Here is a 15619-nt window from a genome sequence, read left to right as displayed (position 1 = left end):
AAAGATTTTGTGAATTAAGAGTAGGAATGCCAGAGGCATGGCTATTAAATACTATGACTTTTTTTATTGGGAGAAATTGTGTGTCCCAGTTCTTTAGGAGTCTCAAGGTAACCATGCATCTTTTACAGATCTATGCTGATAATTTGAGAATGATTTCACATACCAGGAAAAGAAGGTTTAGCTCAAGGGACAAATGCTGGGAGTTGACAGCACATCACATCCTGGCAGATGGTTATGTTTACAACTCCTTAGAGGGGATGTTTCATGTCCTTGTCCTATGTGGACCAAAGCTATCTGAATACTTACATTAGGTTATTTCACAAAGAGGTCATTTCTTCTACAGGGTTACATACTAACCATGGGGAATGGGATTCCTAGGTGAAGCCTGGATTGAATTTGGTTATTATATATCAGGAATGAAATTTGTATATTGAGAAATTTTATTACTCCTCTAGATGACAGGCCTTTCTAAGGAACTGTTAACGATATATGTTGTTTCTGCTCTAGAAGCATGATTGTGTGGAGGAAGACCCAAGATTCTACAGTAAATAAAACTGTCTCCTTTTATTCCAATAAACTATGCAGTCTGCTTTACTCAGAAGTCAGAGATAGAAGCATGTGGGAGCAATATGTAAATGCCAAGCAAGCTGTTTACACTGGGATATGTTCCTGAATAATAATCATAATCCAATCACAGCTGAATCCCTTTGAATTTAAAGCCCTGTAGTATAGCAAAGAGGCAGACAGGACCATAACAAGTTGCAGTTTCTGATTATTTGTTGGAGGAATATGGTGTTCATACATGCTCTGATGCTTTTGAGAGACCACAGGCAAATGAGAGTGCAGTTTGAAAACAAAACAAAACAATACTACCCAGGCAAAGTTTTACTAGATGGCTTTAAAATATGGTGTTGACTCCACCTGGACACATAAAATTTTTTTGAAGGTATATTCTTTCATACTTATGTATGGCACTAGATACGAATCTAGATAACTCATGATTTTGCAAATGAAAGGAGGATATGGGAGCGGTTCTTAAGGAGGATGGGGAAGGGTTTCATTCTTCTTTTTTAAGTATTCTTTAAAATTGTAGTTTATTTGTATCACTGTCACTTCTCAAAATACTACTCCTCCCTGCTACCATAGAAGCATTTCTTGTAATAAAGAAATATAGTTAAGGAAGACAAATCAATATATTGACAGTATCTGATACTGTACATGCCTAATTCTGTATTTTAATTCACCTTCTTGTAAGAGGGTAATAGGATCCTGGATTTAGAGATAGAAAGGACTTCAGATACCATTGAGTTCAACCTCTTTATTTTACAGAGGAGTAAATTATGGCCAAAAAATACGTAAATGACTTCCTCAAAGTCACTCAGGTTATAAGAAGTAGAATTACAAATTTAACCCAGTTCTCCTAACTTAATGCTCTGCCTTTTTTTTAACTGCATCAGAAGACAGGTGTGTTTCCTCATCATTTCTCCAGAGTGAAGATTGATCTGAATTCTAATATATTTTAGTGTTGTTTTCCTTTATGCTGTTGGAGTCATATGCAGAATGTCTCCAAGGTCTTAGTGGCGTTTAAGCTTAGGTAAGATTAAATGGCACTAAGACTTTGAGGACAACATGGATATTATCCTCCTGATTCTGCTTTCTTTGCTCTGCATTAGTTCATACAAGATTTCTGATATTTCTCAATTTTTCAGGTATTTCTTATGGATCAAACAAATTCTGATATATTTGTATACCACAATTTGTTCAGCCATTACTCACTTGATGTGTTTGTTGATTTGTTTTCCAGTTCTGTTCTATGATAAAAGATTGTTGCTATAAATATTACTTTCTGTATGGTATGTTTCCCTTTCTCTTTGACCTCTTCACATTACATGAAGGATCTCCATTTTCTAAGAATGAAAATTTGCAGGAGAAATTAAAGAGGATATATTTATTTTTTTAAGTACAGTTGCAGGTGTTCTAAATGCATTAGGATTATAGAGACTGTATTTTTATTGCATGGGTAGAAAAATTCAAATGATTAAATTAAAAAAGAAAAAGCACATTTTTAAACCATTAACTCCTTTTCCATTTGCCCTGCAAGGAGTATTTATCTTTTACGTGGAAAGAGAGAATATCATTTTAAGATAACTGGTGTTGATATCCCACTCTGAGGGTTCAGGGTAGACAGAATTCCTGGTTCCTCTTTCCAGTTATCCATCCCTGTAAGTTTTGACTCAGTCTGATATGGAAAAAAGAGATTTGGAAAGTAGGGCATATGGTATGAGACCTGGAGATGTGGCACACGCATAGACCCAAACATCAAAGAGATGCTAAAGAGGAAAATTACTGTCTTTGATCTCCAGCATAGTACCCCTAGTTCTGGGTTTGGCTACTTTGGTAGAAAGCCCCCAGACTAACTATTACCATTCTTTTAGAGTATTTCTAATGGTAATATCAAGAAAGAGACTGTATGCTAGCTTCTAACATTTTGCCAGAACTTTGTGGTTGACTCTTTTAAAATCTGCTATTGTATGAGTTTCCTTTTCTTTTAAAGAAAAATCACTGCATGGGTTAGAGCTTGACTTTTCCTTTAGATAATGGAATGTTTGTGAAGAACTTGATGAGCTGATAGACTAGAGCAAGACTTTTCTCCTCACATCCATAGCATTTCTCTCCCAGATTTCCTACTGGTTTTTTCTACACCTTTCTAGGGTCATTCAGTTCTAACATATTTGAAAGTGCTGAAGGGAATGATTCAGTTATTATTGCAACTAGGTAGTATAATGGAATTTTTAAGGAAGGCATCTTAAAGATTATCCATGTCAGGGTTCCTCAGAGGTCTCTCAAGTTGTTTTTCTTCATTAAATATTTTGAAAACTGCATGTTAAAAAAAATTGGTTTTCTTTGTAATCCTATGTATGTATGTATGTATTAGAAAATTAGATATTTAAAAAGGTACATAGTCTTCACCAGACCACCAAAAGGATCTATGACACACATACACAAGCAAAAACAAACAAACAAAAATACTTAAGAAGCCTTGGTCTAAAATAACCCCAATCATTTCTCTTTTTTTGAGAAGAGAATGCTAAGGCCCAGAAAGGTTCAGTGATTTATCCAAGATCACAGAAATAGTAAGTAGCAAAGGCAGCATCTGAATCCAGTGTCCTTGATTCCAAATTCATTACTCTTTAGACTATACCACAATGCTTCTATAAATTATTATGTAATGACCTCTGTCAAGAGTGAAACAGAAGGATCATAGAAGACCACCACCACCACTACACCATCATCATCATCATCATCATTTTAATGATTGCAAAGAATCCCATTAAATAATTTTGGTTATCTCCATAACAACCTTGTAAGGTCCATATTTATTATCACCATTTTAAAAATGAAGAAACTGAGTCTTTGGAAAGGTTTAGGGATTTTCCCAGACTTGCACATGTATTAAGTAGCAGAGCAGCAGGGTCTTTAAACCCAGGTCATGTGGTACAAGAGACAAAGTGACCTTTTGGGTGCAGTGCTTTGTCTTTGAAAATTGTTATTTTCAACCATAGAAGTCTTTCCCAATCACCACATAGGAAAGATGAAAACTCTGGGGTAAGCCAGAAGGAAATATTTTTCAGTCTATTCTTGGTTAGAAAAGCAATGTGTGCTGAAGAGAGAATTAAATCCACTGCATTTTCACAAGTCAAAAGTCCTTAGGTCCATATGTGGAGGAAAGTAAACTCCTATCAGCTCTATTATTTGATTTTCAGGATGTCATTTAAATATTGACACCTAAATTTGCTCCTAATTACCCATTTTACAACTGAGCTATTGACTAAAAGAACTTCACTATTTAATGAGAGCCTTATTCGGAAATTGAATTTCCTGTGATGAATCTACCACCAATACATTCTCTCATCATCAGATTTTAACCTATAATCAAAAGTGGCACAGTGTTGATACAAAAGTTACTCAGCTTCCCATATTGAAAGCAAAGGGCCCCAAGACTTTAATTCCGGAAACAGCAACATTCCTTCAGCTCTGTAGCAGTGGAAATGTCTTCCAGACAATTCAGGTATTCTTCCCAAACATTTGGTTTTTATTAAAACTTGGGGCCTTTTGGTATTTTTCTTTCTGTAGCAATTTGGTAAAATAGATAAACAAGGAAATAGCCAGAAATGAACTACATATCTCAGTATTTGGCACATGTGCTAAATCCATCAAAGTTTTGCTTCCTGCCATTTAGAAGAAACACATTTGCTCCTAATGAAAGTAATAACTGGAGAGAATACTCTGAATTCCATTTGCACACAAATGCACTTTTTCAAACATGCAGACAGCATGGCATATACAGGGAAAAAAAACATAGAAGTTGGCATTGGAAGAACAGGCTTCATGTTTTCACTTGACTTTTACCAGTTACATTATCAAAAATGGCAAGTTGACTGCAATGGAAGGAGCCCTGAATTCAGTTAGAGAATCAGGATTCAAATCTCATTCTGATATTACTAGTATGTGGCCTTTGCCCAGTCACATAGTTTTTCTGTCACTCAGTTTCCTATTATGTATAATGAACATAATAACACAAACTATTTTTCTCATGTAGATCTAGTGAGAAAATTAGCTTATAAATTTAAAAAAATGGAAATTAAGAAGAATGCCTTTCAAATTCAGAGTCTCTCCTGAAATACACAGCTATAAGTATTCCCAGATGTTCCTTTGAGATAGTGTCACTTATGAAATCAGTATTCCACTGGCACTAAGAAATTGAATTCTTGTGCTTTTCAAATATTAAGGTGCTATCCTGAACAAATTCACATTATGTTTATTAACAATGCCATTATCGTTGTTATTATTTCATTCTTCTCATCTTTATGTTTAACAGGTTTCAGTTATATTAGTCTGAGGAAAGTAGCTATCCTATTGTGCTTTTGTATTTAGTTTTTGGCGAACTATTTAGCAGTTGGAAAAAATAAATCATTATAATAATTGAATAAAAGGATTGAAAAAGAAACTCCTCTATCATCTGCATGACAGCTCCAATAGCAGAGAGGGATAGGGACGATACTTGTTTTGACTTTTTCTGCTAGGTCTTTATAATTTGAGAGCTTTTTATTCCATTGAATTTGGAGCTTATGACTGTTTAGTATGCTGGCACCTATTTAAAGTATTGTTTTTCAGTGTTCCTGGTTTAGTGTTATGTTCAAACCACTCTCATCATGTTACTCTTCTAGAAAAAGTATTTGCTACCTTTTTCAAGGATAATTGGGGTTTGTATTTATAGGATGAGATTTTGTCATATATTTACTTTCTGAATGGTAGTGAGACTTTTGATTATAATTCTGATTACTTGTGCCTTTATAGGCATATGGAAGATGCTAAATTTTTGCAAACTGAAGTTATAATTTGAACAATTTTTGTCATTCCCTTGGAAAAGATGATGATGATCATTATGATCATGATCTTAGTATGATACAAATTAGTACTGTAATTCCCAGCAAAGCTCTTTGTTTTTTGTTTTGTTTTGTTTTTTAAGCAATCGGGGATAAGTAACTTGCTCAAGGTTACACGGCCAGTTATTTCTGGGTGTGGTACTGAGTATCTGAGCCCAGATTTGATCCTTAGGTCATCCCGAAACTGGAGCTCAGCTCTTACTCGCTGAGCCACCTGGCTGCCCCTAAGCAATTGGGGTTAAGTAACTTGCTCAAGGTTACACAACCAGGTGTTTCTGGGTGGGTGCTACCGTGTTTCCCTGATAATAAGACCTATCCTGAAAATAAGCCCTCCCCTTACTGTGTAAGATTCCTCTAAAATAAGCCCTCCCCCAAAAATAAGCCCTATTGAGATTGCTACTGTAGTGAAGGTGATCCCCTGTGCTACATGCTACATTACGGTACCCTCTGTATGCACCGTTCCCCCCTCCCCCGTGAAACGCACCCCGCGCTCCGAGCTACATCCAATCAGAGCTGCAGCAGTGAGCACGTCATTCTGTTCTTCCCCAGTGATTTGCTTATTGAATAAAGGTACATTTTTTTTGTTCACATCTACCTGTTTATTAAAATTGCTGTCAATGTTCATTAAAATAAGCCCTCCCCTGAAAATAATCCCTCTGGTGTTTTTCTGTCCAAAAAAAAATAATAAGACAGTGTCTTATTATCGGGGAAACACGGTAAGTGTCTCAGCCCAGGATTCGATCTCCAAGTCATCCCGACACTGGAGCCGGTGCTCTTACTCTCTGTGCTAAATGACTGCCCCTCTTTGTGTTTTTAAAACTGAATAGATTGTATTAATCTCCTTTTTCTTTATGTAAATTATGTAAAAGATCCTTTAATGGAACTACTTATGTGGATGTGAATCTGTAAAATTTTCATAACTTAATTTCTATATCATTAATGGTATCTTTCTTAGACTATACATAACTGTTGAAGAACATAAAAACCCAGTTGCTTCAGAGGGGCAAATCTTTCAACAAACTAAACATTAATCAAAAGCATTACAAAGTGAGGTGTGTATGAGCTAGATGGTAAGACAGAAACAAGCGACTCAAGTGAGCTCTTCTACAATTGTACAAAGAAATTAAAAGCTTAATGTGTGTTTTTCTTAATTAAAGAATTAAATCCTGTTCCAGATCTTAATTGTGGTGTGGAGGATAATGCAAATCCTTGAAAACAGTATCATAAGCTCTACTGGGTCTTTCAAAGCTAGAAAGGATTTTAAATACAGACTTGGTCATAATTTTAGGGAATAGAGTACAAGACTGGAAGGTAGGAGAGGGCACCTGAAAGGCATAATTCTTTCCTCCTATTACATTAGCTCTTCAAGAAAATAGTATTTTAAAGAGTACAATAGCAAAGTTCTCTCCCTGACATTATATATTCTTTCAGAAATATATTGCTCAGAATTTAATTATTTTCAACAAATATTTATTAAAACACTACACACAAAATAATAAACAAATCCTTCAACTCTGCAACATCTTATTTACATTTTTCTAAAACAGAGATTTCACTGATTTCTTAAAAACCTTTTCATTGAAAAAATAGACCAGATTAAGAGATGAAAAAGACTGACTTCTTGACATAAGAATAGTCAGAATTCTAAGAAAAAGATTCCCAGCTGTTAAGAGTTTTATTTTTTTTCCCGAAATTATTTTGTTTACTTATCTATTATTATTCAATTTGCACTCCTACAGATTATAAGTCCCTTGAGGGTAGAAGAATCATTTCTTTTTTCTTTGCATCTCAGAAATGTCTGACATATAATATGCACTTGAAATAAATATTTGTTCAATTGGAATGGAATGAATGGATTGAAAACAGTTTTTAGTACTTAGTGTGTGCTACATACCGTGTTAGCTCCTGGGGAATATGACGAGAAAAGCAAATCTGTAAATACAACTAAGGACTTTGTATAATTCTATTTAAAAAAAAAGGAAGACATATATTCATCTGTGGAGTTATATGAAAGGACCCTGTCACCCCAGCTGTAGCTTCAGTGCAGAAAGCAAGGTCCAGAAGGAACATGAATGACAAAAAAACCCTACATTTTTTAAAGACTTTTTAGTGAAAATCATATTGAACATATATATCTTTCCTTGTCATAACTAAAGTGTCATGTCAAAATATATCTCCTTGACTTTATGACATATGGTGACCCAATATAACACAAAGCAATATATTCAGTTCTAGTCTCTTAAGGAACAAAATAACATTGCTATGGATACACAGGGGAAAGAAACTGCCTTTCAAATTGTACTACCGCCTCCTGGCCCCAGCCCTTCTTATTTAATGATTTGCCTTAATGGGAGGGAAAAACTCTAGGCAGGGGCTGTCCCTGGTAGATTCTATTTAATTCAAGAAACATGATTTAAATGCTTACTATGTCTCTGGCTCTGTATTAGATACTAGGAATAAAAACAACACAGTTCTTCCTTTTAAAAAATATTTTTTCTAAGTTTAAACTTAAATACAAAATGAGAAAAGGAAAATTTACCATGTAGATATCAGACAATAAGAGGATTCTATATAAAACCAAAAATTTTCCATTTCAAAAAAACCTATATAATAAATACTACACAGTTTATAAAGCTGTCCATCTTTTCTTTGCTTCCTTGTTGATTTTCTTTTGTTCTCTGCTGTGTACCTTTTATTTTATTGTTTCCCCTCCTTTCCACCATCATAATAAAGAAGGCTCCATTTAAGCATATATATACATATATATGTATATATATACATACACACTCATATAGATATCTATAAACATACACATATACACTCATACACATATATTAAGACCATATTGCTAATATGCTCCTATCATCTGTTTCTCTGAAGGTGAATAGCTTTTTCTTTCATAAGTCCAAGTCTTTCTATGTTTTTCAAAATCAATCAGCTCATCTTTTCCTACACAATAGCAATTATCCAACTCAATCAGACCTCTCATTTTCTGAAGTCCTATTCTTGGATATGTAGATTTTATTCATACAATAAAAATTTAATTTAAAATAATCAGAATTATCCTTTTTATACGTCAATAATGCTCTCATCTTATAATATAGTTTAAGGTCTGATACTGTTGAATCTACTTTCTTTCCATCTTTATTTTCTGATTTCTTTGAAATTCCTGATCTTTTGTTCTTTTCAATGAACTTTGCTATTATTTTTTTTAACTCAGTAATTATATATATATATATATACATACATACACACACATATATACATACATATATATATATATGAATTATAAATAAATTTAAAAAAATTAAAAATTATATTGACTTTACCTACCCATGAACAATAAAAAATTATTTCAATTATTTAGATTTGAGTTTAATTGTATAAAAAGGTGTATTGTGTTTGTGTTCATATTGTTCCTGTGTCTGTTTTGGCAGGTATTTGCTCAACTATTTTATACTGGCTAGGTATTTTAAATGGGCTAAAACCATGTTGAATAATAGTGCTGACACACAGTGTAGTTTCTCTATTTTTCACATTTGATTAAATCTGTTTTAACTTTAACTTAGTCTGAGATCATGATTACTATCCCTGCTTTTTTATGTGCTAAATTCTATTCATGCCCTTTCTTATATTTGTATCTCTTCATTTTTATAATGCTTCCTCAAAGTGACATATTGTTGAATTCAAATTTTTATCTGCTACCAATTTCTGTTTTATGGGTAAATTCATCCCATTAACATTCTAAGCTATAGTTATTTGTTGTATATTTTCCTTCTTCCTATTTTTCATCCTTCTCACCATATTTACCAGTTCTTCTCAGATATTTTCTCCCACTCCATTCACATTGAATCTATGCCCTATTACCTTATTAGTTCCCATTTTTTCCCAAGGAAATATAAGCCCCTTGAGGGTAGATTTTCTGTTCTGTCTTTGTATCAGCAGGCTTTATCACTGGGCATGACATATGGTAGGTGCTTAAATGCTTGGCTTTATTTTATTCTTAGCAACTATTGGTGTAATCAATAGTCTCGAGGTATAGGGAATGATGATGATGATGATGATGATGATGATGATGATGACGATGATGCAGGCCTCAGGTCCCTTTTACTGTTATTTTCTGAGATCTGTCTCAGGGCCCAACCTTGGGCTCTCCTTGACATTTCTAAGCCACAGGCAGGGCTCCCAGCCACATTGTCCTGCAAATGATCTTGCTCTCTCTGATGGCCACAAACTATAGCTGTTCCCTCTGCCTTGGAACTGAAACCAGGGATTCTGCTCTGCTGCAAGTGCCCACAGCCAACACGGCCCTTGCCCCTTGCTACTGCACTCACGAGATGTATGCTAACTCCTTCTCCCTGCAGCCACAGCCCTGGATGGGTCTGATCAGCACAGTGTGCTTGGCATCCCTTGAAAGTGGAAGGTCTTTAATCTTCTACTCAGCCATCAGACCCCCACACTGATGAATGTTTCTAAGGCTGAGGCTGCCTCTCAACCCTGATGTCCCCAGGGTTTGTTGTTTGTTGATCCTGCAGAGTTGGCCTGGAGGTTTTTTTTGTTTCCCTCCCTCCTTACCTCTTCACTCTGGACTAACATCTGATCTTGGAAATTTGGGCTTTCCTGAGGTCTTTACAAATTATCTTGGGAGGAGAACTGCTTTAACCCTACATTTACCTCTGCTGCTCTGAGACGATGTTTTGTCTTTTTTTTTTTGTGGAGGAAATTTGGAGAGTCAAAAGTTTTTGGACCTACTCTGCCATCTTCCCACAATTCTCTCCTCAGTTCCTTCCTTCAAGGAACTAACAATTTAAAAAATCCTTGTATTAGGATGCTGTGGTTAGTATGAATTTGGCTTTTACCTTCTTCTATCTATCCACTACCTAGTTATCACATTAATATTTCTACAGTCATGCCAACATTGTGGCTCTCTACAACATCAAGGACAAAATAGTGTATGTTTGGAATTTAAAGTCCCTCACAATATGGTTGCAACCAGTCTTTTCAGATCAGTTTCAAACTGTCAACTCTTCCCCTCCCAAGACCCTTACTTACTCACATTTTCTAGATTCCAGACAAATTTTCCTGCTTGATGATCACCAGACATAACATTTCATCCCTTCCCTCACAACTTTCACAAACTCCGAGTCATACCTAGAATTCCCTCCCTCCTTACCTCTACAATTCAAGATTCCCAACACCCTTTGGGATCTAGATCAAGTGTTCCTTACACAACTTCTTTCCTAGTCTCCTCAGATATTCTGTCCTGCTCTATACACTTTATATCTTTGCTGTTATTAGTCATTACCTTATTAGTCCCCATTTTTTACTCCCAAGGAAATGCAAGCCCCTTAAGGGCAGATTTTTAAAATTTTTTTTGTATCATCAGGCTCTATCACAGGACCTGACACATAGTAGGTGCTACATAAATGCTTGCTGAATTCATTTACTGGAATGAAGTAGATGTACATGTATGTTCTTTCATGCATCAATACAGTAAGTAAATACCTAAATCAATATAAGTCTGCTGTATCTTCTTTGCCTGTTGGCGATACTATATATTCCCACCAATGGTCAAAAAGTACTTATCAATCCAGTCTAAGAGCAATAGTTTTTTCTCAATTACAAGTAAAAATAGTTTTCAACATTCACTTCAATAGAATTTTTGAGTTCCAATTTTTTTTCTCCCTCTTTCCCCTGCCTCTTTCCCAAGACAGCCAGCAATCGGATGTAGGATATACATATGCAATCACATTAAACATATTTCCATGTTAGTCATGTGAAAGAAGAATCAGAACAAAAGGATAAAAAAACATGAGAAAAAAAAAAGAAAACAGCATGCTTCAATCCGTATTCAGACTCCATAGTTCTTTCTCTGAATGTGGATAGCATTCTCCATGATGAGTGTTTTGGAATTTTCTTAGATCACTGTATTGCCAAGAAGATCTAAATTAGAGATTGTACAATGTTGTTACTATGTACAATGTTCTTCTGGTTCTGTACACTATTTTCTGAAATCTGCCTGCTCAGCACAATAATATTCCATTACATTCATATACCACAGCTTGTTCATCCATTCCCAAATGATGTACTTCCCTTAATTTCCAATTCTTTGCCTCTACAAAAAGAGTTGATATATATGTGTGTGTGTGTGTGTGTACACACACACACACACACACATTTGGTTGCTTTTCTCTTTTTAAAATATTTCTTTTGAATACAGACTTAGTAATTCTATTGTTGGATCAGAGGGTATGCACAGTTAGATTGTCCTTTGAGCACAGTTCAAATTGTTCTCTAGAATGGTTGGCTCAGTTTGCAACTCCACCAACAATGCAATAATGTTCCAATTTTCTCACATCTTCTCCAACATTTATTATTTTCATTTTCTGTTATATTAGGAATCAGATATGTGAGGTGGTACCTCAGAGTTGTTTTAAATCACATCTCACCAATCAGTAGTGATTTCGTGCATTTTTTCATATGACTATAGATAGCTTTAATTTATTTATATGAAAACTGCCCATTATATCCTTTGACCATTTATCACTTGGGGGGATGACTTGTATTTTTATAAATTTGACTGACTCCTTTATATATTTGATAAATGATGTCTTTATCAGAGACAATCACTGTAAAAATCCTTTCCAAGCTTTTTGATTTCCTTCTGATCCTGCTTGCATTGACTTTGTTTGTGCAAACCTTTTTTTTTTAAATTTAAGATAATTAAATTATACGTTTTTTATTTCATAATGTTCTACATCTCTTGTTTGATCATAAAGTCTAAGAAACATTCCTTAAGCACCTACAATGTGCAAAGCACTGTGCTAAGTGCTGGGAATACAAAGATTCTAAGTTGCTTGGTTAAGGAAGCCATTTCCATGTTTCAGGATTGTCGTTGTGTGTTTTAAAATATATGTGTTCTTTTTGTGTGGGCATGTATACATGTGTATATATATATGTATACATGTGTGTATATATACATATATATATATATCTTCTCTCTCTCCACCCTTTCTTTCTCTCTCTCTCTCCTCTCACTTCTCTTCTCTCTGTCTCTGTCTCCCCCCTCCCTTTCTCTTTCTCCCATGTATCTCAAAGAAGGAGGACAGGTTAAAGGTATATGGTTGAGATGCAGTGTATACAGGGAAGTTCTAGTAGACCAGTTACACTGGGATGAAAAGTGTATGAGGAAGACCATTGTAAAATAAAACTAGAAAGGCAGATAGGAGCCAGATTTCACAAACCTTTAAATGGATCTACCACTTGGTCATCCAGAGTTATGTGAGTGGCCACCATTTTTTTTTACACATAGCCATGACTTCCAGACAAAGATATATACTCTCTGTCATAGCCTGCCATGTTGGATAGATTGTCACTGGTACCCGAGTCTCCGGTGTTTGGGTCTCCACAGTTTCATTAAAATGTAAACCAAGGTAATATGTTTCAGTTCAGAACTATTTAAATTGCAAGAGTGGAGGTTAAAGACCATGGTCACAGGGTGGTTTATTAGATTTAGAGATTCCTGACCTTGTGCCAATTAGCTCTACACTCTTTGAGAATATGTAGCAGTAGTATCTTTATAATTGCAATCATCTCCATACAAGCGAAGAGTAGAACTGATTTGTGAGAAAATTAATGTAAACAGTCAATAATTTCATCCCAGCTTATGGTAGGTCTGTGGATGTAGAGAAGGGTTGATGTGAATTAAAAAAAAATAAATCCGTTTTTTTAGAGATAAATTTATCTTTTTTTTTTTCAACTTTCTTCCAAAGTCCTCATTACTCCAACTTCAGGTACCAAAGGAAAGGAAAATATCCTTCACATGACTTTGAATTGTTCAATATGAGAAGGAAAATACCTCTTAGCATTTCTCCAGAGAGAAAAGATTTCTTTTTTATTATTTAGAAATAATAGTTAACTTTATGTAGTACTTTAAGGTTTGCAAAGTCGTTTGTACATATTATTTCATTTTATCCTAAAAACAATACTAGAAGTAAGATACTATTATAATCCTCATTTTAAAGATGTGGAAACTGAAGAAGGCAGAAATCAAGTGATTTCCCAGGGGTCACACAGCTAATAAGTGTCTGAGGCTAGATTTGAACTCAAATCTTCTTGACTCAAGGTCAAGTTTTCTGGCCCCTGTGCTATTTATTTCCCTAGAAATATGAAGTTGCATTTGTTTAAACATAAAATTAATAGATATAAATGAGAAAAAAAACAGAATCAGAAGAACAATATTTATTAGTGTATATGCTCCTCCATTATAATGTAAACTCTCAGGAAGGGTTATTTTTGCTTTCTTTGTATTTTCAGGGCTTAAAAGGGTGCCTTATACATTATCTGTAGTAGTGTGTTTTGTAAATATTGACTGATTGAGGATAAAAAATAACTAGAGTAAGTAAATTCAAACAATGCTAAAATGGCAATGATTAATCTTGGTCATAGAGAGGAAATGATATTTCTCTCCTTCCATTCTTCTTGATGTAGACAGGGTTCAGATGGTTTCCTCTCTCTGGGTATATAAAACTTTTTGCCCCAAGTATCGAGACTTTACAAAGAGTAGGTATGTAACAGGCTAGAAGGAACCAAGATTACCTTTCATTGGCAGGCCTATGGTCCCATCTATATCTAACGACACTATCATAATACTGCAACCCAAAGGAAGTGTCTGCTGGTTCCATGTGGTGCTTACTCTTTTAGTTGTAAAGTAAATTGGCCAAATCAAAGATAAATTGAAGTCTAAGGCACATTTAAACCAAACTCCCTCACTGATATTTAAGTACTTATTCTAGGGGATACTTAGTGCTCATATAGTTATATTAATAAAGATCGAAAATAAAGGGAAAAAAAGTTAACATTAGCTGACTTTAGTGAAGTCTCTGATCTTTTCTTTCCATTTTTGCTCACTGCCTCCAAAAAACAAATGGCAAGCAGAAGATTCTCTAGGTCTCTTTTTTTCTAGTATTTATTTGGAAGGGTGTTGAGCACTTGACTCTGGAATTGTGGGTATTAAGAGAGAAAAATAGATTCTGCTGACTACTTCTGTGATTTCTAGATCAATCAGCTGTGATTTAGAAAGAAAATAAAAAAGAAGCCAATAGTAGTAAAAGAGGACACCAGAGATAGACTCCTACTGAGCAGGTACAGGTGATTTCATTTCTCTTTGAAAGATGGATTTGCTGAATGTAAATTGGCTTGGGTGAGGTGGAATGGGATGGGATAAGTGTAAAAACTCTTCCCTCAAGGCGGCATTTCCATCCCTATAAAACAATAACTCACCAGAACAAATTCCTCATAGAAGCATATTCATTTACAACCTGTTTTAAATATTTCAATACGTAACAGTGAAACTATTTTTCACAATGAATAATTCAGCTCAGGCCTACTCTTGGGGTAGGAGTGGGGGAGGAAAGGCAATAACTTTTGTGTTTTGTCAAAGAAAAAAAAATATGCCCTGACATTCTGCTAGTAGGTGTTTTTGCTGGTATTATTGCTCCAACGATGGTGAGCAAAGAGATTGTACTTGGGAGTACTGGGAGCCAGAAAGAGGGAAAAAAGTTTGGGGACAAAGCTGTTCCACAAAGCTTCCCAGAGAACTAATGGAATTAGATTATCTTTGAATTCTCTCCACCTCAATTCCAAGTAGTCACTAATGCCTTTCTTTGCTCTTTTGCTGTTTGTAAAGAGGTTCCCTAAAGCCTGAATTGATATAATTATTGGCTTGGATTGTTCAAGATCTAGGCCAGATGGCTATGGGTTTCTAAAGTCCCAGTTGCTTGTGTTAGCTTTCGAAGTTTGCCTATAGGGTTTGGGGATAAGCACTTTGAAAAGGCTGCAAACTTGTAAAACAGTATTATTCATGGGGGCAGAATGTTCATCGGCGTGACCCAGGACTAAATACATTCATTATCGGCATTTCTATTCTGCACAATTTGCCACACGGCACTGGTTTCTGAAAAAAGGAGACAATGGCTTATAAAATGCTTTTGAATGCTTAAAAAGCAGGAGAGTTCACACTGAGACTCCTCTGCTGGCTTTCTTACTCTTCTGCTTTCTTTCTTTCTTTTTTTTCCAAAGAGTCTCTTAGTGACTTTAGCTGAGCTCTGCTGAGGGTAAGCAAAGTAGGGGGAAAAAAATCACAGATTTGCTTTGCTTTTTTTTTTTTTTTT

This window comes from Petaurus breviceps, unplaced genomic scaffold, assembly GCF_028583685.1.
Source record: "Petaurus breviceps papuanus isolate PSGF00001 unplaced genomic scaffold, PetGlider_PUasm1.0 76, whole genome shotgun sequence".
In the NCBI taxonomy this organism is placed as follows: Eukaryota; Metazoa; Chordata; class Mammalia; order Diprotodontia; family Petauridae; genus Petaurus; species Petaurus breviceps.
This window is presented reverse-complemented; position numbering follows the sequence as displayed.